General features: G+C 37.9%; 1 protein-coding gene across 15 annotated transcripts in view; it reads right to left on the bottom strand.

Moving 5' to 3' along the window:
* The window catches only part of STAT4 (signal transducer and activator of transcription 4), a 113,306-nt gene that overhangs the window by 41,880 nt on the left and 45,353 nt on the right, over positions 1-26,073 (bottom strand). The window contains exon 2 of one of the 15 annotated variants that reach the window (XM_049615293.1): positions 1,217-1,928. The exons of the other annotated variants lie outside the window; for them this stretch is intronic. The gene's annotated coding sequence lies outside the window, so the exon portion shown is untranslated. The remainder of the gene's footprint in view (positions 1-1,216; positions 1,929-26,073) is intronic. 15 annotated transcript variants of the gene reach the window in all.

Below are 26,073 nucleotides of genomic sequence, written 5' to 3'. Positions count from 1 at the left end.
ATAAATATTTAAAATCACATATCAGCACTGTGCATATATAAAAAGGGTATTACATGTGAAGTAAATTGGTTAATGTATTCCTAAAACTTCTTCACATACTTAGAATTCAAATTTTCTGAATCTCTTTTCAACTTAGTCCCATTGGCATTCATATTATTCCATAAAATAATGTCCTCTGGGACATCAGGAATGTTGGTGATGCAGCATTTCTTTAAAGTGTGCACAGCTACTGTCTCCATTCTGTAAGTTTTGATGCTAGCACTTTCTTGATCTTACCAGAAGGTCTGAATAGAAAACCTTCAAACAAGAACCAGGACTCACATTCCTTCTGCAAATGGTCCTTAAATGGTTTGTTGACTGAAACATTGAGGGGTTGTAGCGGCCTGGTCATGCCATCTTTATTAACAACCATATCACTATGCTTTTAGGTGGAATTATTCTTTATTCAGAAACATGTCCATACAATCATTGAGGACAAGAATATATAGTAGGTTCCTGGATGTCTATTCCAGAAGCCTACTAAGCAGTCCTCTATCAGCTGGACTTTCATCTATATTTTTTTGGTCCACTCAATAATATCTTTTTGTTCCTTCTTTCAAGATTTTATTTAAATTCAAGTTAGTTAAATATAGAGTATAGTGGTTTCAGGAGTAGAATTTAGGGGTTCATCACTGACCTATAACACCCAAGGCTCATCACAACAAGTACCCTCCTTAATGCCCATCCCAATAATGTCTTTGAAGAAGTTCTTATTCTTAGACATTGTTTAAATTAAATTAAATACGGCAGTAACTTCAGCAATTGGCAGGTATAAGATTACAGTGACACACTGCTTGTCATAATCCAAACTCATACTCTTGATCCCTTTTGCACTGACAGTGTAATTTTAAGTCTCATCAAAGAAAACAAATTCCCCATCCCAGGCATTACCTATTTGATTAAACACGTATTGAACTTTTTCCTCAATGGCATCATGCTGGAAGTTAAGTGCATTGTGTTCCAAATCAGCAGGAAGTTTCTGATAAATAGATACTATGCATCTTAAAGATTGTTCCATGCAATGCATGATTTGTTTACTCTAGTTTGCTATTGCACTGGTATTTCATTCCTCTATTGTGAGGAATTTGGCAATTTCTCTTCCCACTGTTGCTTTGTGTATGATAGGCAGTCCTTTTGCACGAATCTCAAAAACAAAATGTAACACAACTTCTTTTACCTGTGTGCATCTTCCTTTGGTTCATCCTGTAAAGCACTTTACTGTTACTTTCCATGGAAATATGGAATTTAGGATCATCCATCCAGTGACAAATAATTTGCTTAACAAATATCACATTTATACCCTGCTGACTTGTTCCCAACCCATTTTGCATAAATGATAGCTATTTGTTTCAATCCTAAATCAGTATTATACTGATGACGCTTTAAGCAGCAATTAAACTCAACATATGCTATGCCAACAGTGCACATAATTCAACTGAAGTGACAACAACGCGAATAGCTATGACCGACTTTCATATCACAGGCAATGACAATGACATTGTGTTTGCCACCTGACAACCGTAATTAAGAGATGCTACTGATTATAAGATGCATTTTCATTTCAGAGATTAAAATGCTGAAAAAAGGTATTTTAGGATTAATGAATATGCTGTTTTATTCTTTTTGCTACTTTATGCCAAATTCTTTGGCTTTCCTTCAAATTCCTCTTCTCCAGCCCTTCCATTTAATTTCTAATTTTGACTTGTCACTTAAAAGTGACTAGTTAATCTGCTTGTTTTCTCCCAAATGGTCCAAGGAGTACCACAATCAGAGGTAAAGGATATGAGAAGTCTTGCTCAAAATAATCTCCTCCATTCAGGTGGCACAGAATCTGAGATTTCACAACTAGACATTCATTCACTCCTTTGAGTTCTTTCTCCAAGGATCCCCTTTAAAATGCAAACACATGAGGAAGAGTTAACACTACATTTAATTAATTGCCTCTGCATTGTGAAAGAAGAATCGGATATTGTTTTCTGGCTGCAGTCAATGACTTGGCAACTACAGGATGAAAATAATGAGTCTCAGGTCAAATAAAGGGGGAAATTTCATGGGAGCCTGGAAAGAGGGAGGCAGTAGGAATGAAAGGGGATGTAGGATTCTGAAGAAACATGTAATCAACAACTGTCTGAGCCTGGGTTCCTCCAAAAGCTAACCCTGCAATAAGAATTTGAGTGCAAAATGTATAATTGAGAGTTGATCCCCAAAAACAGTTATGGGAGGGGGATAAGTGAGACAAAGAAAAGGTATCCAGTAAACCAGGTGTTATCAAGCCATTGGCTAAGATGGGTTAGGAACCAGTGGAGAGAGCAGGTGACAGAGCTATCTACCCAAGGGCTTTGGGAACTGGAGCATTTTTACACCAACTCTTATCTTCATTAGCCCTGAAGCAAAAAGAAAAAATATATATATGTGTATACATACAGATGCTAGCACTTATCACGCCACTAGATTGAACTGAAATGATGGGGCCCAAGGGGATATGGGTAGGGCACCCCTTGGTTCTGCTATACCAGCTCTTCTTCTAACCTCAATTAGAGAAATTTTGACTTCTCATTGTTTTTAACTACCTATAACCATACTGCACTCAAATGTTGATATTTCCTCTTTTATGGTATCTCTGGGATATGAAGCAGTTGTCTCCAATTATGGAGTCAAATGTTTTCATTCACACTTTTATTGGCAATCTGCAATCTACTGCACACTTCTGGTTGCCAATGAGCTCTTTCCCCTTTTATCATCCCAAATAGTGCTCTTAAATCATTTTTATCCTTGCCTCTTACCAGTGCCAAACACAGTGGCCTGTTTCTACTTGACAACATGTTCTCAGCTTCAGCCTTTTCCTATTTCCTTCTCTTTGTTCTGGGCACATGATTTTTCTTAATAGCTTCTACCTAGTATTTTCTCACTAGAATCATAAGAACATGTCTATGGCAGAAAAATCCCAATCAATTTGAAGAGCTGACTTAGTTGTCTTAAGGCTGATTAAGATGTAGAAGGATCACTCTAATAGATTTAAAAAGCAGTTATCTTCCAGGATAATTAAAACAACCATGAGATACCACTACACAGCTATTGGAAAGGTTAAATCCAAAACACAGACCACACCAAATACTGAAGAGGATGTGGCACAACAGGAACTTTCAAATGGTACAGCTACTTTGGAAGATAGTTTGGCAGCTTCTTACAAAGTTAAACATACTCCCACCATATGATCCAGCAATCATACTCCTATTTACCCAAATGAATTAAAAACTTAGGCTCACACAATGTGGAGGATAAGATTAGGAATTGCCTGGGCTTACACCAATGGGTTAACAACGCATAAAGAAATACAAAGCCATAAAATGTTCACACCCGAGTTTGGGTAAACCAGATTGGCACCCAAGAATATGGGGGTGCAAAGGCACCCCAAGAATAGGGAGGCACAAAGACACCCCGAAATAGAGAGGGGGTGAAGAGCCCCAGAATAGACAGGGAGAGGCAAAGGCCTAAAGTAGGAATGGTGCAAAGGTACCAAATACATAGGTATATGAAATAAACAAGATTAGATATTCAGGGTGGAAGCACCCCCAATTTAATACTGTAGCAGAAAGCTACTTTTCACAGGAGAATAGGGCCAGGTTAGGTAAATTGGTGAATTGGACTATGGACAGCTGTGCTGCAGGCAAGCAGCCCAGAGCGAAGATGGTTAACAAAAGAAAAGGTGCCTTATTAACCCTGAGGTTACTCTCCCTATCTGTCTCATCCCCTAGGCTAGCTAAGATAAACAGAGGTGCTGCCTCATGTCCTCTGTAAACAACATTACTCCCCAACTGCCTGGCACCCAGATTTTGTTTTGTATTGACCCAAACCCCAAACACTGTATGTCTTCAAAACCCTCCTCTTCCTTCATGCCACCAAGTTAATGTTCACAGTTTCTTTGTCTCTTTGTGCATGCCCATCACGTTTGTAAGCCTTCTGATCTGAATAAATATGGGGCAAGGACCCTTATTCAGGGCTCTTGTCTTTTCCCAGACATTAGTCATCTCTCGCTTTCAATCCTGCATCCCGCTCTCTTGCTAGACAAGAGAGAACTTTAGACCCAGAGTCTACGACAACACAAAAGCCATGATACGATGGGGTGTCTGGGTGGCTCAGTCAGTTAAACCTCCCACTTCCGCTCAGGTCATGATCTCATGGCTCATGGGTTCGAGCGCTGAGTCAGGCTCTGTGCAGACAGCTCAGAGCCTGGAGCCTGCTTCAGGTTTATGTTTCCCTCTCTCTCTCTGCCTCTCCCCTATTTGGACTCTGTCTCTCTCTCAAAAATAAATAAACATTGAGAAAATAATTTTTAAAAAATTTTTAAAAAGCCAGGATATGAATGTTTATAGCAACTTTATTCAAATTATCAAAACTTGGAAGCAACTGAGACGTCTTTCAGTAGGTGAATGGATAAACATAATGTGGTACATCTATACGATAGAATATTATTCAGTGATAAAATGAAATGAGGTATCAAGTTATGCAAAGAGAAAACTTAAAGCCATTGCTAAATGAAATAAGCCAATATAAAAAGGCTAGGTACTGTAAGGCAAAACTATGGAGACAGTAAAAGAATCAGTGTTTGCTAGGTGTTGCGGGGGTAGGAAGGGAGGGAGGGAGGAATGAAGAACAGATGGAACACAGGATTTTTAGGGTGGTGAAACTTTTCTGTATGAGACTGTAATGGTGGCTACATGATATTATGTGTTTATCAAAATTCACAGAACTATGGAACACAAAGAATGAATCCTAAAATAAACTATAGACTTTCTTTAATAGTAATGTATTACTGATTCATCAGTTGTAATGAATGTGCCACACTGAATGCAAGCTGCTAACGACAGGGGAAACGCACTGACACGGGGGAGGGGAGGCTAAGGGAGTAGATGGGAAATCTCTGTACTTTCCACTCAGTTTTTCTGTAAACTTAAGACTGTTCTAAAAAAAATCAAGTCTATTTTTTAAATTGTCGTATTGAAGTCACAGGTCTCACACATCCTTATGCTATTTCTTTTGCCGGGAATGAACAAAAGCACATGAATAGAGTGGCTTGCCTCTCCTGTTTAGTTAGCTTTATTTTTTAATTTTTTTAAAGCTTATTTATTTATTTTGAGAGAGGGGGAAGGGCACAGAGAGAATCCCAAGCAGGCTCGGTGCTGTCCACGCAGAGCCTGACTCGGGGCTTGATCCCACGAACCCAACTGTGAAATCATGACCTGAGCCGAAATCAAGAGTCTGATGCTTAACCAACTGAGTCACCCAGGCACTCCCTTGTTTAGTTAGTTTTAAATCCTCTAATCACCACAAAGAGTTTCTTGATGAAAGAGAGGTGAGGTACAGATTCTCCATGGATGGAAATGATTAATGCCTTATTTCTATTTATGCTGATAATAATGCATCCATCTTAAAATCCAGTAGCTAAAAATTAGCTGCAGGTATATATAGCTTGTCTTAGCTTACTCTTTTAAATGAAAAGAAAACACTTCTTAAAGGAATCAAGTATGTCTTCTATAAACTCTGAGTATATTTCCTAAACTATGTTCTATGTCTGTGAAGGCTCGACTCATCCTGGACAATTGACTCTGTGAAGCTGCCTGAGAACTCTCTAAGAAACTGAGGGGAACTGGGTTTGTGACGGTGGCTGTGTGACCTTAGGCAAGTCGCCTTTTAACCTTTATTACTTTAATTGTCCTATTAGTTGGGGAAATAATGCTTGCCACTCATCACAGAGTCACAGTGAGGAGCATGGCAGACATTTGAGAAAGAGCTTTGTAATCTGTAAAGCACTCTGTAAACATAAGGAGTTTTCTTTGTTACCTCCTGGGGGTGTTAGGAGAGCTGAAAGCTCATAATGGCAAGTCACAGAAGATATAAATCTTCCTATTAATAGGTTTCACAGAAAGGAACAAAAAAACTATTATAAAGGCAATGAAGACTGAGCTATGTTCTAGGAAGTATATTTACATGAATATAAAGCCCTAGAAAAAGGAAGACTATGTATTTGGGGCTTTCAACACATCAGACAGGAGGGACTTCCTTGTCTTTTCTTTAGGACTAACTTGTGCATGCACACAAACACACTAAAAGCTGCTTTGAATTAAAAAAAATTAACCCACAGGCTCGGAATTAGAAATAATAATAATATAGTGCTTTCACCTCAGCATAATTCATATAATCTTTGGAAGAAAATAACTAATATTACACTTTCTATGCATAGAAATAAAACCTGGAATGAACACATCACACTCTCATTAATGGTTCTCCTTGGGGAAATGGGATTGGGAGGAATGGAAATTTTACTTTTCCCCAATTCTTTGGTATTAGAAGTTTTAAAATAATTAAGCATGTGGAACTTTTATGATTAAAACAAAACAAGAAGTGACAGATTACACGTATATACTTCATATCAGATCTTTCTCTTTGCTTTGTTTCAGCAAAGGTTTTTGTAGAAGATGAATGTTGGCTTTGAAACTTTGTCATTCAGTGAAAAGAGGAAGAAAGAGTTGGAGGCTAGTTAAATCATTAGGATGACTAAAATTCAATGCTCTTTGGTAATTCACAGCCCTGTAATTAAGAGATAAATGAACTGCTTAATTCAGAATGACAGGAAGAACACAAGGTAAATGTTAACAAATTCCACTTACTATTTACATGTTTGAACATAACAATAATGGAGCATGTGCGTTACTGAATACCGATTACATGCAGGGTGCTTTATACAATTTGTTTTTAATGCTGATAATAGCCTGCAAGGCACATATTAGGAAGCCCAGGGCTTAAATTATTTGTGAAAAGTCATGGAACTGGGAAGTTAGACAGAAGAAACTCTTCAAATTGGGTGTATTTTATTCAATAAACGATGACCTTTCTAAATCATTGCTGCCTTTTAAAAAAATGCATTCCTTCTTTATTTAGCCAACCCCCTTGAGCCACAGCTGCATTTTGTTTTATTTTCCCTGGAAATTAGAATAGTTTCTTTGATAAATCTGTTCAAGGACTAACCATTCTTCATGAAACCTCAAGACAGCTGCCATGGTGAAAACAAACCAACCAACAGAAAATGAGCCTGTGTTTGGTTACAAGATTATTAAATGACTTCCTGAGACAACTGGGGCCTTAATACCTGAGGCAGTTATACTTGATTTTGGTAGAGGTAATCTGCCGTGGACCCTGGGTGTCCCTGCATGATCTGGCTGGATATGGCAACAGTGCAAGGCCCTGACAATTCTTTTACTCATCTCATTTTTCAGAGTTGTATTTGTAGCAGGCAACCTTAATGAGGTAAAGGCTCCCTCAGCTAAAGAGCAGGCTTGATTCTCTACCTATAAAAACAGTAAATTCTTCAAGTTCACTGTTCTTCCCCTGTAACGCCCAATGGGATCCTCACCCCGGATGAGCACTATCATTGGTAGTGAGGCTGCCTTGGGGAGGCTTGAACCATGAAAGCTGTCCCCTGAGTGGGTTCATACCCACGCTGACTCTCCAGCTTTCTGTGTAGTAGGACACATCTTTTATTGATGGTAAAGGAGTCAGGGTCCTGTGCTTATGTCTGGTGGGATCCTTTGGTCACCCTTTTACCACTACTCTTGTGATAACAAGGAGACATCATTATCATAATTAAAGAGTATTTAGACAAGAGTATAAAGACAGGAAAATGGAGTATTAAATGTAAATCTTGGTAAAGAAGGTATACACACATCTCTCCTACTGATGATATAACTGTATGTACAGTAAAAAAAAAAACCCAAGAGACTCTAATAAAAAATGCTAGAAGGAATAAACAAGATGACATTTTTTTTCTACAATGGCAATAACCATTTAGAACTAGACATGGGGAAAATGTTACAATCAGAATAATAAGAAAAATAATTTTTAAAACAGGAATACATTTAACAAGAAAGGTGCAAGTCATATGAAAGGCATTGAACCAGAGTCATATTGAAGACTTTGAACAAGATCTAAGAGGGCATAAACTAAAAACATAACACAGAACAAACAGAGTTCCAGGATGTGACACATAGTATCATAAAAATTTTAATTGGCCCAAAATGAATACATATATTTAATGCAGTTGAAGTTAAGACTCCCAAGAGTTGCTTCCAGAGGGTTTGGGTTGAAGGGAAGAGTCAATGATGTCCACAAGAAAGAAATCCTGTACAACAGTTAAGAAATGACAAAGGCTAATTTTTCAGTGCTTAGCATATGCCAGGGAATTTTCCAAGTGTTCTATGTTAATCTTCATAACAACTGTTTGTGACAAATATTATCATCCCAATTTATCAGATAGGTAAACTAAGATATAGAGATGTTAACTGACTTGAAATCAGGATTCAGTTTGACACCAGAGTGTGTGTTTGCAATCAATTAACCACCAGATCATTGTCTCCAAGTTGGGGGAAGGAAGGCTTGTCATACTAGGTTTCGACATACACTATGACTTGTAGTATATGTCTAACTCATAAGTATACATTATAATCAATAATATTGACATATAGCTAATCAGCGGAGCATAACAGAGAGTGGTGGAGAATTATCATATGAGAAAATTAACATAGAAAGCTGGTATTTCAGTTCAGTAGGATTATTAAAAAAAATCTTGCTGGTATACTTGTCTATCAATCCAGAAGAATTGGATTTCTCTAAGAATTCTATCTAGATGAAAGACTGAATTTTTAAAAAATGTTCGAATAAAATTTAGGAAAACTTGTATAATTTAAGAGTTGGGAGACTTTTAGCCAATGGCAAGATCCCCAGAAACTATATGAAAAAGATGGATTTTTCACTACCTTTAAATATTTTTTGTATGGAAAAAGATGTCATAAATCCAAAAGGCATATTAGACTAAGGAAAATATCAACTCATGTGATAGTTATGTACTGTGAAAGATATTTTTAAAAATATTTAAACATTCTTTACTGATGTGTAATAACCAGTGTTATATTAGTTTCAGGTGTGTAGTATAGTGATTCATCAATTCTATACATTATTCAGTGTTCATCATGATAGGTGCACTCTACTCCTCTTTATTTCATACCACCCCCCCCCCCACCTCTCCTTTGGCAACCACCAGTTTATTCTTTGTATTTAACAGTCCGTTTTTTTGGGAGGGGGTTGGTCTTTCTTTTTTTCTTTGTTCACTTGCTTTGTTTCTTAAATTCACATATGAGTGAAATCATATGGTATTTGTCCTTCTTTGTCTGACTAACTTCACTTAACGTTATACCCTCTAGGCCCATCCATGTTCTTGCAAATGGCAAGAGCTCATTCGTTTTTATGGCTGGGCAATATTCCATTGTACGTATATACACCACATCGTCTTTATCCATTCATCTATGGATGGACACTTGGGTTGTTTCCATATCTTGGCTATTGTAAAGAATGCTATAATAAACATAGAGGTGCCTACATCTTTTTGAATTTAGTATTTTCATTTTCTTTGGGTAAATACTCAGTAGTTCAATTACTGGGTTATATTGTACTTCTAATTTTAATTTTTTGAGGAACCTCCTCACTGTTTTCCATTGTGGCTGCACCAAATTACATTCCCAGTAACAGTGCATGAGGGTTCCTTTTTCTCCACATCCTCACCAACTCTAGTGAGGTGATATCTCATTGCAGTTTTGATTTGTATTTCCCTGGTAATTAGTTATGTTGAGCATCTTTTCATGTGTCTGTTGGCCATTTGCATATTTTCTTTAGAAAAATGTCTACTCAGGTCCTCTGCCCATTTTTAAATTGGATTATTTTTTTGTTTGGTGTGGAGTTCTGTAAGTTCTTCATCTATTTTGGATATTAATCCTTTATCAGATTTATGATTTGCAAGTATCTTCTTCCATTCAGTAGGTTGCTTTGTTGATGGTTTCCTTTGCTGTGCAAAAGCTTCTTATTTTGATGTAATCCTAATAGTTCAGTTTCTCTTTGTTTTCCTTGCCTCGGGAAACCTATCTAAAAAAAGGTTTCTACAGCTGATGCCAAAGAAATTACTGCCTATGTTCTCTTCTTGGAATTACATGGTTTCAGGTCTCACATTTAGGCCTTTATTTTTATTTTTGTGTGTGGTGTAAGAAAGTGGTCCAGTTTCATTCTTTTGCGTGTAGCTGTCCAGTTTTCCCAGCACCATTTATTGAAGAGATTATCTTTTCTCCACTCTATATTTTTGCCTCCTTTGTCACAGATTAATTGACCATAGAAGCATGGGTTTATTTCTAATATATAAAGAATCCTTTGGTATTGATGAGAAATCCCAATAGAAGAAAGTAAATAGGAGATTGACAAAAGAGCACATTCTAACAACCAATAAATGTGAGAAAGGATCCCCAGCCTCAGTCAGAGAAAAGCGAATTTAAGATAGAAAGAGAGATATTATTTCTCAACAATCAGGTAAGCCAGAATGAAAAGGAATGAAAATACCTACTGCTAATGGAGACATGAGGGAGAGGCTCCTCAGACACTTTACTGATGAAAATGTACATTCTACAACCTATTTGGAAAGCAACCTGACACTATCTCCTAAAATTTAAAGTACTTATAGCTTTGACTACTAAGCCCATTTCTAGGAATCTATCCCATAAAAGTAAGAGCACTAGCCCATAAGGATGCGTGTACAAGGTTGTTTGTTACAACACTGTTTATGATAGAGAAAAATTGGTGGTGAAGTGCTTGCTCACCCAGCAGGAATGGTTTAATAAACTGTGGCACGTCCACTCCACAGACCATTTGCTACCATAAAATCTAGAGATTTCTGTGATGTGAAATTTGGAAAGCAGAGAAATGAGAGCTAAAACTTCATGTTTGTAAATGACAAAATCTTGACTTCTCCATTTACAAAATTCCACAAATACACATAATATATCTGGGGATAAATTGAACATTTTCCCATGTTATTTAAGTAATCAGGTATAGGTACGGAAGAGCACACGTTGGTTAACAATGATATCTTGGGGGGTGATGGCGTGGATAGAGATAAGGGGAAAAAGAGAAAAAGTTTACGATAAAAAGCAGCATGTATCATACCTAATTTATGGTAAATTATATGAGTGTGTATGCAGTAAAAGCATGAAAAGGCAGTGACAAAAATGTTCACAGTGGCTTTCTGATTTTGGTGGAATTTCAGGGGATTTTTAGTTTCTTCTTAGACTTTTCATTATTTGATTTTTACAAAGTTTTGTGTTATTAAGCAATTGGAAAAACATTTTAAAGCCATTTTCATAACAAAGATTCCACTCGTAAAAACTTTTTTATTAATTTACATATTGTGCAAAAAATCAGAAAAGTAGAACTCCTAAAGCGAGAAATGGAAAAATCATTCCAATCTGAAGAAATAAAATCATTCTCTGAAGATTGTTGACATTTACAAAGCAACCATCAAAGTGTCCCTGTACATTTTCCATTGAACAAAAGTCTGAAATCTATTTTGAAGTGCAACAGAAGTATTAATACAAACTATCCAGCAACTGAGAGAAATGGAAACTGAAAAACTGCTAATAGTTCATAAATAGTGGAAAGTGAGTCCCAAATGGCCCATCACTCAACCATGAGCATGAAGCCAGGTCACAGATCCAGTGATCTGAATGAATCCTAATGTTGGTTTGCAGATACCCAGGGTGACATTCAAAGTGATCTTTAGTCTGGCCTAAAATGCAAATCACAGAAACATGTTTATACTTAAAGTATCTTTCTTCTCCCAGGGTACCTCTAGAAAAGATGCTAACTAGGTAAAATTTGTCCCTCGGGTGATAGAACCTTTGAAGCTGACCAGCTCTGGCTTCCCATGACTATTTCCACTTTCAGCTTCCATCAAAATGTATTATCTTATTCCCTTAGCTCCTTGCTCATTTAGAGCTAATTAAATATTGTCACCTCTTTCTCCTACTATCTTGGATGCAACATCTTATCAGGCTGTATGGGTTTATTACCTCAGGGTCATGATCACTTGACATGCTGAACCAGCAGCATTTGAACATGGCCTTTGTGGAGGCATGGTTTACCCAGAAGAATATCCTGGAAAGTCCTCAGGATTTGGGGTCAGAAGTCAGAGTTTTACCCCAGCCCTGCTATTAACTATAACATTAATTAAAAAAAAAAAAGCAATGTTACCTCTCTGAGCCTTGATTTCCTCCCATATAAAATCTGTACCTTTTCTCTTCTATATTGTGAGAATCAAGTGGGATGTTTGTAAGATCACAATCATTAAACAAAGGTCAGTTATGTTTTTCTCTGATTGAAGAGGCAAAAATACCCTTTGAAGAAAATTTTCAAATGGAAAAATCACTAAGAAAATAATACCACCCATAATCACAAGATCTGGAGATGACTGATGTTAATGTTTTGGGGTACCCATTTAGTTTCTTTTCTTTGTATATATATTCACATATGTTTTACACACACTTTCAAAAATAAAATTCAGAGCACATCCTATATATCATTATGTATCTGTTCTTCCATTTAATGTATAATTATAATGTTTTTAAAACATTTACAACATCATTTTAGAGATGTTAAATGGTTACTCTAGTCCTAGCCTGATTTATTTAATAAATTCTCCACTGTTGGCATTTAGATTATTTACAATTTTCGCCATTAAAATGATGTGATATATTGTTAAACAAACTTCATTAAATTATAGCATTTAGATCTTATTCATTTGTTTTTGCCTACTTGATAGGTCAGAAACTAAGAAAGGTGTATTAAAGTGTCTCACCGCTACTTGATTTGTCTCATCCCTTCTAGTGTTTATTATATTTTTTGCCTCACATGTTGATTCGAAATGATCTGTTGCACACTGATCTGTGAACGGTATTTGTTCACTTGAAATTGCCTCTTACGGTCGTATCATATTTATCCTGGTTATTGCTTTTGGGCTGGAGTTTGGCACTAACAACCTCATAACCATCATGAGGATTAAATGAGATGTTATATGTCCTTAGTACTAAACAAATGTCAGCTATTATATCTCATTTCTATTTTATGATGTTATTATAACATCATATATAGTGACCGCGCCTTCTTTTTGTCTGCATTTGCCTGATATATCTTTGCCTTGCTTTTTACTTTTAACTTTTCCAGCACCTCGTTTTATGGGTTGCTTGTTAACAGCATGTTACTGAATTTTCTGTTTTGATTCTAAGTGAGAATCTTTTTATTTTTGTATTTTTTAATGTTTATTTATCCAGTGAGTTTATTTATCCTTTCCTGTGTTCAACACAAATTTAATTCTACCCCAGTTTCTCTTTTGACCTCCTGAGAAATCCTCCGTATCTTAGGTACCATCTCCTTCTTTTCATATAATGCTTTTGAATTTTTAATTTCAATCTACTTGCCTCTGTCAGTCTTTGAGATCCATAGTCTTAAACCTTGGTTGCTCTCCATAGAGACAGAGCAACTGTTTCTTAGTATAGGAGCAGATGTTTGAAAAGGAAAGGTAAAAGCAGATCTGGTACTATTTTCAGGAAAAAGGCCTGCTATACCCAGTGGTCTTTGTTTTTGTTTTTGTTTTGTTTTGCTTTTTTGTTTAGGCTCCTCACAAGTTACATTGAGAAAATAAAGATAAAAGACATATTTAAATCCCCATGTAATAAATAAATTGATAAAATTTATATAAAAGACATATTTAAATCCCATATAATAAGTAGGGAGTTTTTGGGGGTTCATCACAAGTTCCACTGGTAAAATATACATAAGACATATTCAAATCCTTGTATAATAAATACATTTTAAAATGGTTCTTAAAATCTAACATCATGATGTATAACCAGCTAAAATCCAATTCTTCTCACTACCTGTTCTACCATTACCATCCTTGTTTAGTTTGGCTAAACACCACAGCCAGAGTGACCTTGTTAAAATCAAGCCACTCCTCCACCAAAGCCATCCAGTGGTTCTCATTTCAAACTAAAAGCCAAAGTCTTTATACCTTCTGACCCAAGCCAAAGTCATGAGTAGATGGCACACGCTTCATACATCATATTCATGCTGACATGCTCTTTAAAAGAAAAAAAGATAGTTCATATAGCTATGACTCCCTTCTTCCAGTTGATCATAAATACACTGGATTATTGGAAATAACATTCTTTGTCTTCCAGATTATAAATCTAATCCCTATCCACAGAATAAAATATGTAAAAGTATATCTAGGAAAAGTATACATGGAAATACAAAAAATCATCCCTAATTTTACCTACCACAGAGAAGCATCAATAATATTTTCATGTCTTTCCTTCCAAGTTTTTAAAATTATTTTTTAAATATATACAGTATGATATAAAATTGATATGTAAATTTGTATTCCACAGTTTTCACTTAATAAATAACACACCAGGATTATTTTTCCATGTCCTTAAACAGTCTTCAAAAACATGGTGTTAAATAAACGTACACGACTCAGTTATCTGCCTAGGCACAATCTGTGGAAACATTTCCCTCTTATGGACATTTGGGTTGTTCCTGATTTTTAAATATAGTATTTAATGATCCTTGCTAGTAGACATGAACCGACAATAAGTAACCCCTAACTTCTGGAGTGGGACTTTGTTGGCATCAGCAGCGTGGGCTTGTAAGGGTCTGAGATTGGAGGTGGTATCACTGAACTTTCTGTGAAAATTGCAGAAGAAAGAGCAGGATAAACACCCTCAATCAAGCTTTCTGTTCCTAAGGAGTTTTGGTCAGGTCATTACAGCCTCAATTGACTCATCAGTAACATTAGGAGTTGGAGTAAAAGGTGTTAGAATTCTAGCTCTCTTAATTTTTGTTTTGCTATCAATCTGTCTCAAGCCAAAAATAATTAGCCATCCATCAGAACACAGATATTACAAAAGAACTTGTAACCCTTAAGGGTCTCATTTGTGCTTTTGCGGTTTTGTTGGCAAATAAATCACTTGCTGGGAACTTTTCCAACTTGGCAGAGCAAAAGACAAATCAAAACACATGCCTAATTCTGTTTAAGTTTCACGGTTTAGTGGCTGCTTAGAAAAAAAAAAATTAAAACATGTCCAATTCAAGGAGCTTTCTGGAAAAAAAAATGTGTATGAGTCAACAAATCATTTTAGGCAAAGCAAACATACATCCTTCAGGGCCAGAGCCAGATTGCCTCCCTGTGACACCTGTGCCTGTGGCCTGCATTCGAATTAGGCCAGATCCCGTTAAGAATAGCAGGGTATGTGGAAAAATCTCATTTTTATGGGGGAGCCTTCCTGGAATCCTCCAGGTGAGAAAGACAGGGAAGCCTACACAAGGATGCTGCTGCCTGAAAAAGCGACATGTTCAGTGCTTGGTGATACACCTAGAGCATCAGTCAAGTGATACTGAAGTTGACATTCATAATTAAATTTACAGAATTCAAATACTTCTAAACATTTAACCTCATCAGTAGAAACCTATGATTGGACAAAATAAATATAGGTTTTTATTTTATTTATTTATTTATTTATTTATGTATTTATTGTCCAGGGAGGTCAGTAAGATGAATACTGTTTAAAAGCTTCAGAGATTCACGTTCTTGTTCTTTGAGCCCTTTGGTGTGATAGTCCTCCTTTTATCCCCAGGGTTAAACTTCGTGAGTTGACCTCAGTATGTGCGGGAAACATGTTTATGGGCCGAAACCCACCAAATCATCTTCTTTCTTCTTTATGATTGTCCTGCCTGTACTAATCTTTTTTTTTTTTTTAAATATTTATTTTTTAGAGAGGGACAGAGACAGACTGTGAGCATGGAAAGGGGAGAGAGAGGAGACACAGAATCCGAAGCAGGCTCCAGTATCCGAGCTGTCGGCACCAAGCCCGATGCGGGGCTAGAACCCAGGAACCATGAGATCGTGACCTGAGCCCAAGTCGGACAGGTAACCGACTGAGCCACCCGGGTGCCCCTGCCTGTTACTAATCTTAAAGAAACATGTCCTTTATACTCAGTTCTAGATAACCATACTATTTATTAAATAATATTTACTGAGGGCTTCCTGAGTGCCAGGCACCACGCTTTTACGAATTTTGTCATCTAGCTCTCTAACAGCACAGTGATAAATACTGCGCAGTACTCTCGCTCTCTCCATTTGATGTGAAGATAAGGAAAGCAGGGAGCAGAGGGAAGAAGTCACTTGCCAGAAGTCACTTAGGCAGTAAATCAGAGCCAGGATGCAAACTAGATAGTCTGATTCATGAACACATGTGCACGTAAACATTAGGTTATTACTATCTTTTTTCCAGAGAGAGAGAGAGAGAGAGAGAGGGGTCGGGGGTGGGGTGGTGAGGGGCAGAGGGAGACAGACAGAATCATGCAGGCTCAACACTCAGTGCGCTGCCTGACACAGAACTTGATCCCATGACCCTGGGATCATGACCTGAGCTGAAATTAAGAGTTGGATGCTCAACCAACTAAGCCACCCCAGAGCTCCTTATGCTATTAGTTTTAGATTTCCATTTCTACGATTTGGTTTTGATGTGATATTTTTCCTTAAGTTCATTGTGTGTGGCTTCAGTTTACCCAGACTAAGTGGAAGTATTCAAGGCATGATTTCTTTCTTTCTTTTTCTTTTTTTGTTTTTATGGTTGTAATACAGATTATTACCATCCCTTCCTGCTGTTCTAATGTATGGTCACAGGAAGAGAATCACAATGACATCTCTGGTTTTTCAGCAATTATTTATTATGTGGGGAAGTCCCCCAAATTTCTGCAGGCTGAAGAGCCCCAATTTCTATAGAATGTTTCTTTGTTAATGACCATATTTTACAAACAGAGGTAATTTCCATGTTCTCTGAAAACAGTGATTATGATTTATGAAGCACGCCAAGGATGAAATAAAGAGATTACTCACTGTTTAACTTACATAGACATAAAAAATCAGGGAACTTATTTAGAAAGAAGTAGAACACATGACTATAAAAGTAATAATAGTTACGGTATTGTTCTAGATAAATATCCTTTTGGAAACATGTTTTTTCACCTACACACAGTGATACTTTGAGAAACACGTTCAGAAATGATTTTGGAGTGTTAGGACAGGTAAATCAAATATGAAATGAAGAGGATGGGGGCGGTGTGGGAGGAAGAGGGACAGGTGAAATATTGCTTATTTCACTTCAACTCATGCATGCATGTTATATAAAGCTAAACAGATGAATTTTTTTCTTACTTAAAAAAGGAAATCTTCTGGTCAGCATCAGCAAAATAGGGGTGGTGAATAGGTTAGAGGGAGAGAAAACAAGCCTGTGCCCTGGAGCCATGATTCTGTGGTCAGACCTGACAGGTTTAAACCAGCCAAAAGGTCACAGCCAAAACAAGCCCCGTTCACTGATGGAAACTCCCCTAAAATTTTAAAACACTGGGTAGTTGCCCTTAAAAAATCTGATAGAGATTCACTAACAAAATCATTTTTCTTAATTGAATTTTCCATGTATACTAAACCATGTGGAAAAATAAAACTGCATGCGTGACAAATCTCTTTCCATTTGGCAAAAACAGAAACCTCTTGGTTTCAAATGGAAAATTACCAAATATTAGCTTTGTTTACTTTCCTATTTATCAAAACCACTCTGCTTATCTGAATAATTCACACACTGACAAGCCTTAGCAAGTACCTGGTGTGCACCAAGTACTTTCGCTGATTTTCTGTGGTTCTCACGGAGTCCCTGGGAGGCAGGTGCAATTGTCCCCATTTTACAAATAAAGAACTGAGGCTGAAAGGAAATTCTAGTCGTTTTGACGAAAATTCTTCGAGCTTTTCATAGGCACATAAAATATGATCAAATATTGTTTAAAGAGAAGGAGGGGAGCCAGAATGCTTCCATTTGGATAACTAAGAGGAAGAGGCCTCCTTCAGTCTTCTACACAACAAAGATCTACTGAACACCTTCTATGTGAGAAGTTCTGTGTGTGGTTTGTCTCTCCACACTCCGGTCCCATTTAGTTCTCTTCCAGATAGTTCGGTTAGACAGGTACTATGAATTACTAGCTCGAAGATGGGAGAACTGTGCATTCTTGAAGCGAGGTGGCCTCCCTGGGCCATTTACCTTGTTAGAGGCCAACCTGGAACTCAAGCCAGGTTTGACCACCCCACCAGAAGTCTTCTGTAATAGTGGAAGGAACAGTTTAGACACATTAGCTGTTTTTTAATTTTTAAATCGCATTGGATTTCTCTTATTCCAGTGCTTCTTAAAATGTTTTCATCCCCTTATTTCCCAAGCCGCACTCCATCTTTCGAAAGCAACCCCACTGTTGGCTTTTGGAGTCACTTAGAGTTCTGACTCTGGCTTTTGTTTTTGGCCTCCCACGTCTGTGAGGGGAAGGCAGCAAGACAAGGCACAGATGACGGAGGCCTAGGACACACAGCGCATGTACACTTCTCACCAAACAAACCATCGCTGGGCAGTGGCCTGACTGCAGACCCGGAAACTGTGCTGGAGCGAACCTGCTGATTTTGGAAACGATGTTGCCATTTTCTCTTTCTCACTCAACATGGTCAAGTTTCTATGTTTTTAAAGACTCACAAGGGTCTCTTGATGGACTACCTGGAAACTTACTCGGGCTTCTCACAATAGCACTGTATCTGGTTTACTAATGGAGGGTGTACCAACCCTCTAGCTACACTAACTGGTCCTTAATAAGATGTTACATTTCCCAGTGGGTTCCATTCACAGAGAAAGGCCACAATAATCAAACCCTTGGTTCCCAACCTGCTCTGTCACCTCCCACAAAGGCTCTAACTACCGCACCATCTAACAAAGCCCTGTGCAACGCCAGTCACACCACTGCCTCAAGCCCCAGGAAAAACTCCTTCGTGATTCTCATGGGAACAAGGTCAGGAAACAATTCCTTCCAGTCCTCGGTCTGCACAGCCATGGATTTGTTTTGATGCCAGTGCTAGGAAGAAAAAGTCTCCTTTGGGCATTTATTCAACAAATATCCCAGTGACAGGTTCATGCCTGGTACTGTCATAGATGCTAGTAAAAAAAGTGTTTGCAAAGTGCTGAAAAGGAATGAGTAAAAGCCCTTATACTTCCTGGGAGCCTGAAGAAGTCTTAAGGAAAAAGGCCTTGGGAGGGGCAGGAGGAGGAAAATACCATTTATCAGTATCTTCTATGTACCATGTACTCTCAAATACCTTCTTACTTAAAGCCCAACACAGCCTTCCTCCTTGTTCTCAGGGCAACTGGGGCTCAGGGGAGCCAGATTCCAGCCCATTTCACTGACATCCACGGGCTTTCCGCCACACAATCTGGAGCTAGGTGTTATATGGATTGCAATCTGCAAGTCCGAAAAAAGAGTCACCTGTCTTTCTTTAAAGTATTCTTTCATGGTATAAATGTGCCTAACATGGAAGAAATCACTGACCACTTACAACTGTTTGGCCAAAGAAAAGATGCATGAATTTCAGTGGCTGTATCACGGAGAGAGTTTTTATGGTTTATAGCACCACGTTGGATTACTTTGATTTGAAATAGTATTTCAATTTTAGAACTTTACATATAGAATGCAAAAATATAGATTTGATATGCATGCATTCAAGGAGAAAATTTCAAAACTAACTTATGGCTTTAAAAAATTGGAGTGGTATTACACCCGGGATACAATTCCATTCTCTCCTCTCCCCTATCTCGACTCCCTATGTCATTCCTTTTCAATTTAGATACCTACTTCATATTTCAAGAAAACGTGTACAATAAAGTATTAAAATAAATATAAATTAAGTAACGGAATACTACCAAATTTATGAATGTGATTGGTGTTTTTACTTCTTCCACATTCTAGAGTATAGAGAATTGATAAAAATTATCATAAATAAACAAGTTTCAGTACATCCATACAATGGAATACTACTCAGGAACAAAAAGGAATGAACTGTTGATGCATGCAGAAATATGGATATATCTCAAAATAATTATGCCGAGTGAAGAACCCAGTTAAAAAGGAGTACAAAATGTAGAATTCTATTTATGTTGAAATTCTAGAAAATGCAAACTAATTTTTAATGAGCAAAAGCAGATCAGTGGTTGCTTGGGGGTGGACCCAGGACAGGGAGGGGTGGGAGGAACAGATTACAAAGTGGCCCAAAGAAACTTTTAAGGGTGACGGATATGTTCATTATCTTGATTGTGGTAATGGTTTCATGGGTGGATACTTATGCCAAAACTTGCCAAGTTGTACACTTTAAATAGGTGTTTATTGTATATCATCCTACCTCGATACAGTTGTTAAAATTATCATAAACTGTATTTTTTTTTTTCAGAGAAATATAAAGATAAAATTTGGAGAAATTATCTACATGTGTATATTTGGGATGCAGGCTCTAGATTCAGAAAAAGTGAGATTGTGTCTTAGTTCTGTCACCTCTTAGCTATGTAACCTTGGTAAACCTCAGTTTTCTCATCTGTAAAATGGAGGAAACAGCAGTAATGACCTCACAGAGTTGTTTTGAGGATTAAATGACCTAATGAAAGCAGTTAGCACACCACACCCAGCATCCACTGAGTGCTCACCATTATTCTAAGATGTACACATGCATATGTATGGATATATGCATATGTATATATTTTTTACATAAACAGATAATGTGGCACAATCTATGTGCAGTGGAGGATGATGATGAGCTCCAAAGGAACAATGAATCAATCTGTGAAAAATGAAGCTTTTGTTATCACTGTGACCTCTTTTCCATTTTATTTTTAACAACTAGGTGAGGAAGTCTTATTATTACCACCATTCTCCAGCTAAGAAAATTGAAGCAGAGGGAGAGTAAGGTCAACCAGCTAATGAGCGGTAGAACCGGAAGTGGAATACAAGACACTGGGCTTCAGGGCTATGGGTGTTCACACAAACCATGGGAAGAAAAGTTAAGGTCATTTCTCAAGGGTAGTTAATAATTATTCTGTGACTCAGCTTAGACACACACTTTCTAGTCTCATAGTAGAGCAAATAGTAAGAAAAAGAATCTTTCTGCCCTACACCCCTATGCCAGTTCCCTGGGCTCCCTCCCATGAAGGCCGTTGCCATGGTTCTTGGGTGCTCTGGCCATCTTCCCACAACTCAAGTGTGTGGGCAAAGGATGCCCACAGATTCCCCAACCCAGGCTTTTATGTCTCCGCAGACTGCTTTCCTATCACTGTGCCTTTGCATACACAGTTTTGCCCACCTGTAACACCTGCCCACACCTCTGTTTCTGAAGGTCTTACCCACACACTTACAGCCAGTGACATTACTGATGCCACCCACTCATTTGTTTGTTTAGTCCATAAATTTGTACTGAACAATTATCTCCAGACACTGATCTGCGTGCTGAGAAACAAACAAACATCATTTCCTCCATCTTTCCCTTTTTTTGAATCTGAGCCTCTCTTTTAGTATCTACATTGTAGTTGTTCCTTTACCCCTGAGGGTTATGGTAGGGGCACAGAGCAGAGCCTGAGTCATGGGAGACAAAACTTATTCAAGATGCATTGAATTTAAGAGAAGGGAAATGCTGAATTCATACAACAAAAATTTTTTTGATATAAATAATACTCAGACACTTGAACAAGGTAACCAAATCTGAGTAAGGCTGACCTGGTTTAAGAGAATCTAGGAAATTTTTGGCCTCACAGGGAGGTGCAGGAAGGCAACAGGTGCCACCAGAGCCAACTTTTGCCTTTTGTTGTCATTTGGAGGATGACAATGGTAATTTGTCCATTGGAAAACAGAGGAAGTTTACCCAAGGACAGCAGAGAATGTTATAGTTTTTTAAAATAGAAAAAGCGATTTATATAGAGAAAATGTTTCCAGACATATCATTTTGACAGGCTTCTCCCTTCTGCTCAAAACTACCATAGACAGGAGGAGGTTTCCCTTGAATTTCTAGCTATCAAATCTGATGTTTAAATACATCATTTCTTAAGAAAGCTGTGGTCTGAGCAAAGGTGTGACATACAGGAAGCTGCTGTTATAATTTAGTCCGGGACACAATTGTTTTATAACTTAGGCACCTCTTCAGACTTAGTTTACCTAATTGAATTACGATAGAGATGGGGGGATAATTATCAATGAAAGTAATGAAAACCTCCAACCTTAACTGTTGTTGTACTCAATGTTAAGCTGCTAATATAATTTTTAAAGCTGAATAAAACATAAAACTTAGAAAAATGTATAGCCTGAAGTCTTACCAAAGTCATGGTAAATGGGACCATATGCCAAGAGAACGTTCGTTTCCCTAAAAAACACATTCTGCTGGTTATTTGTTGCATATGTATGCATTATGTCTAAGGTCTTTTCCATGACTAAAATGTTATTTCTCTAAGATACATAAACATAGTGTAATAAACAAATCATGTAGTAGACTCTGTAGACAGTATAGAGAGTGGAGAAACCAAAAGAAGAAACAATTCATCAAAAAGAAGCATTTAAGAATAGTTTCTCTCTTACTGTTCTATTCTCACCTCCTCCATAATGTTGAACAGGAAATCACAACTCTCAGTTGCATAATTCGTGTTTTCCATTCTCTGTGTATTTTTCAGCTGAACATTTATTAGAAATATGAAGTCAGTTCTAGTGAGAATGCCATCGCAACATACGTCATCACATGTGACATCACTTCCATTTGCAATCAAAGCCTGGGGCTCTCCTGCCACAGTATTTCACCTGCCATAGGGTCATTGCAGGTGATCATGCCCCTTAAGGGGTACAGAGATTAGGAGATGCCTTAGGAGTTAGGAGACAGTAAATATGAAAATTGAAGAGGACGACATTTTGCTTCCAATTCAGTTTGGTAGCCATGTAGTGTTTTGTGGGGCCGGTGGAAAGGTTGATTCCCACCCTCATTGGCAAAATTTCATGTGTCTGCATATCTGTGTTGTCATCATTGCGACTGTTATTTTTTTGTTCCCAGAACTGATGTGCTGATGTGCACTAGTCTGTGTGCTTTAAAACGTAAATTTATTGATTTCCCCCTCTATATTCCATACTTTGATTTTATGTTTTGACAGCAAGCATGGAAATGCATTATTTTTATAAACAGAGAAAATGTTTATCTGGTTTTCAATTCCACCAACACTTATGGAGAACCCCGCTGTATGCCAGAGATTATGCTAGGTATTAGAGGTCCAAATTGAATGAAATCTAATTCCACCTGCAGGTGAATTCATCAAAAATCAGCTCACCAGGAGCCCATTTGTCAAAGTGATTCCTGGCTGTTTTGCTCTTAGAAACTCACAATCTAATACAAAACGTAGATGTGTAAGCAGCCATGAGATGGCTGCTTTCTTAGCAGTGTGAACACAGCTATTGTTCAAAGCTCAGAGAAGAAAATTATTCCTCTTTGGGGTTAGGAACTGATCCAATGCAAAAGTGTGACTTGATCTGGGCTCTGAAGGAGGAGTTGGATTTAATCTGTGTTTTGTCCTTTAGGTTTTTTGTTTTTTGTTTTTGTTTTTTTGTTTTTTCCCATGACTTCAAGCAGGGAGACAGAAAGGATACTTTTTTAAAAGCCAGTTTGAATTCTAGATTTCCTTCCAGACTAAGCACAAAGGTCTTCCTTTCACTTATGTGCTTTCACCTAGTGCTTATAAGAATTCCTAAAAGTATTTGAACACAGCCACCTCCTCCACACAGGACTCACTGAAGCAAAAAAGCGCATCTCCATTCTTCCAGCTCCTGGTCTGTTGGTCAAGCCGTTTCCAAGATATGTATATACGGGCCTGAAGGTGGGTGGGCTTACAAGTTCTGACCTCAGCAACGCACTCCAACTGCCTCTGCTATTTGTACCCTTCTTCTAAGCAGTGCCCTACTAGCTGGTGGCCATATTGTCCCTCATGATGTCAGTCAGATTTATAAACAATACTGACCCAAATGGTCAAGAAACTGGATGTATCTCAGCTGAGGAAAGTTAGGGCTCACAGGCAGATAAGACATTAAGGAAAACCAAGGCAGCTATTAGAGCATATGATGACTGAATGTGACCTACCAGAAAGCAACCTGGGCAGTCTAGCAACAGGACACACAGCTTTCTAAGGGTAGTCTCCCACGTGTCCCTCTGCTTGGTGCATTCCTACAGGCTACACCCTGTCAGTTATGCTTGAACACCTTTGAAAGTTCTACTGCTTTGGAAACTTCCGCTTTGGTTTTGTGCTTGATGCTGCTTTATCAGGCTCCCCCAAAGGCCTCTTCTACTGTGTCTCATTTGGTCCTTTTTCATCTGTGCACAGAATGCAAACTTTCAGTAGCTTACAGCTCCATGTTACCCGTAAGGATCTTAGGCTGCATTTAGTATTTTGGACTCTGGGCTAGCACATGACCTCAGGCCTCAGAATTATCAACTTCCTACCAATGCCCAGATAATGAAGAAACTCTTACTAAGTTAGGGATCTCCTTATATATGTGACACCAGAAGTATAGTAATCAACATATACCAGCTCTTGGAGGTCTGAAAGCGTGCTCTGGTTTTACATGCTAGGTTTTTTGTGGCCTAGCCAAGCAGGGCTACATGAAAAGGTCAGATAAGGTTGTGTCTATTATACAGGGCTGCTCAATACTTGCAGGAGTAAGGGATTAGTCCACTGGGACTGATGAACCTGAGTTCAGGAAACCCATGGTTCAAATGAACTTTATGGTCACGGAAAAGACTTTGAATGCTTCTGGATCGTCAGTAAAACTTCATTTGCTTGGATGTACTCTGCTCATAACATGAAACCCTTTGGTACAACCATCACCGACAGAACGGAAATCTTTATGGTTCCCTTTTATTGTTTCCATTCTCAAGGTGAAGCAAAGGTCACATGTGCCCTTCGTCCACTGGTGCTGACAACAGGGAAACCATTTGATGACGCAATGCCTTTAGAACTATGATCCGGTACCACCCTCCTCTACAGGATCATAGAGCATCCATTACATTCCAAGCTGGGCTCACATGCCCTCATGAGCTGGCCTTGTCGCTCTACAATTACTCTGCAATCTAAAGTTTACATAAAGAAGAATCACCTCAGCCGTAATAAAAAATAGCCTAATTAAAGTTGAGAAATGTTACTTCAGGTTAGAAAGAAATAACCCTGAGTAGCCTACAAAATTATCTCCTAATAACATAATTGTAGATTCATATTCCATTAGAAGGAATAACCTCATAGAAAAGGTTTTTTTTAAGCACATTGTATTCAATTTGGACAACCGTGGCATGTTTTGAAAATGGTCCGTGCTGGTTAACTTTCATAGTTAAAACAGGACACCACTGGAGACTACTCACAAACTCAGCTTCAGTGCAATTACTTATTTAACTTCCACCTTGTAGGTCACCCACATCACGAGGGCAGTGTCCCCAACATGAACAGTGCTCCTGACAGAGAAACTCCTCAATGCATACTTGCTGAGGATTGAATGACTGAATAAATGAAAATAAAGTTACTCAAACATCTCACAAATGACACGAGATTTGAGGGAGATAGTAAATAAATCTCTGGGAATCCATTACTTCCTCTAGAAACTCAAATATCCCCTCCTCTTAAAATAGCAAAGAATAATGAAATACATGTGAGATCTACACAAGGTGTTTTTTGTTTTTTTTTTTGCATGACTTCAGACAATGAGTCTCAGTCTTAGCTATACATTAGAATCATCCAAGAAGCTTCAAAAAAAATCCCAATTGAAACAGAATCCCTGGGGTGGGGCTGAGCATGGCTCATTTTTAAATGTGTGTCTGATGATTCTAATAAGCAGACAATGTTGAGAACATCGGTGGAGAGGTACTCTTTTCCAAACTTGTCTGATCATAAGAACCACTTGGGTTGCTCAGTCCACAGCCATCCCTGAGTGGTAGCAAGGATTTTTAATCTTTGCCATTTTGGAAGATAAAAAGAGACCTCTGTTTTGACAGAGCAACACTCGTTTCTAATTCTTTAAGGCTGTGTGACTTCAAATTTCACCTTCTATAGAGTTGCCATTGTTTCTAATTTAGTGTCAACACAAAAGTAATTTATTGCAGGATTATTTTCCAGGCTATCCTGGGGCATTTCTTTTTGTCCTGAAATAATACTTCTCCAGCTTTCATTAGACTATATCTTTATTACT

Source organism: Panthera uncia (assembly GCF_023721935.1).
Source record: "Panthera uncia isolate 11264 chromosome C1 unlocalized genomic scaffold, Puncia_PCG_1.0 HiC_scaffold_3, whole genome shotgun sequence".
Lineage (NCBI taxonomy): Eukaryota > Metazoa > Chordata > Mammalia > Carnivora > Felidae > Panthera > Panthera uncia.
This window is presented reverse-complemented; position numbering and strand designations above follow the sequence as displayed.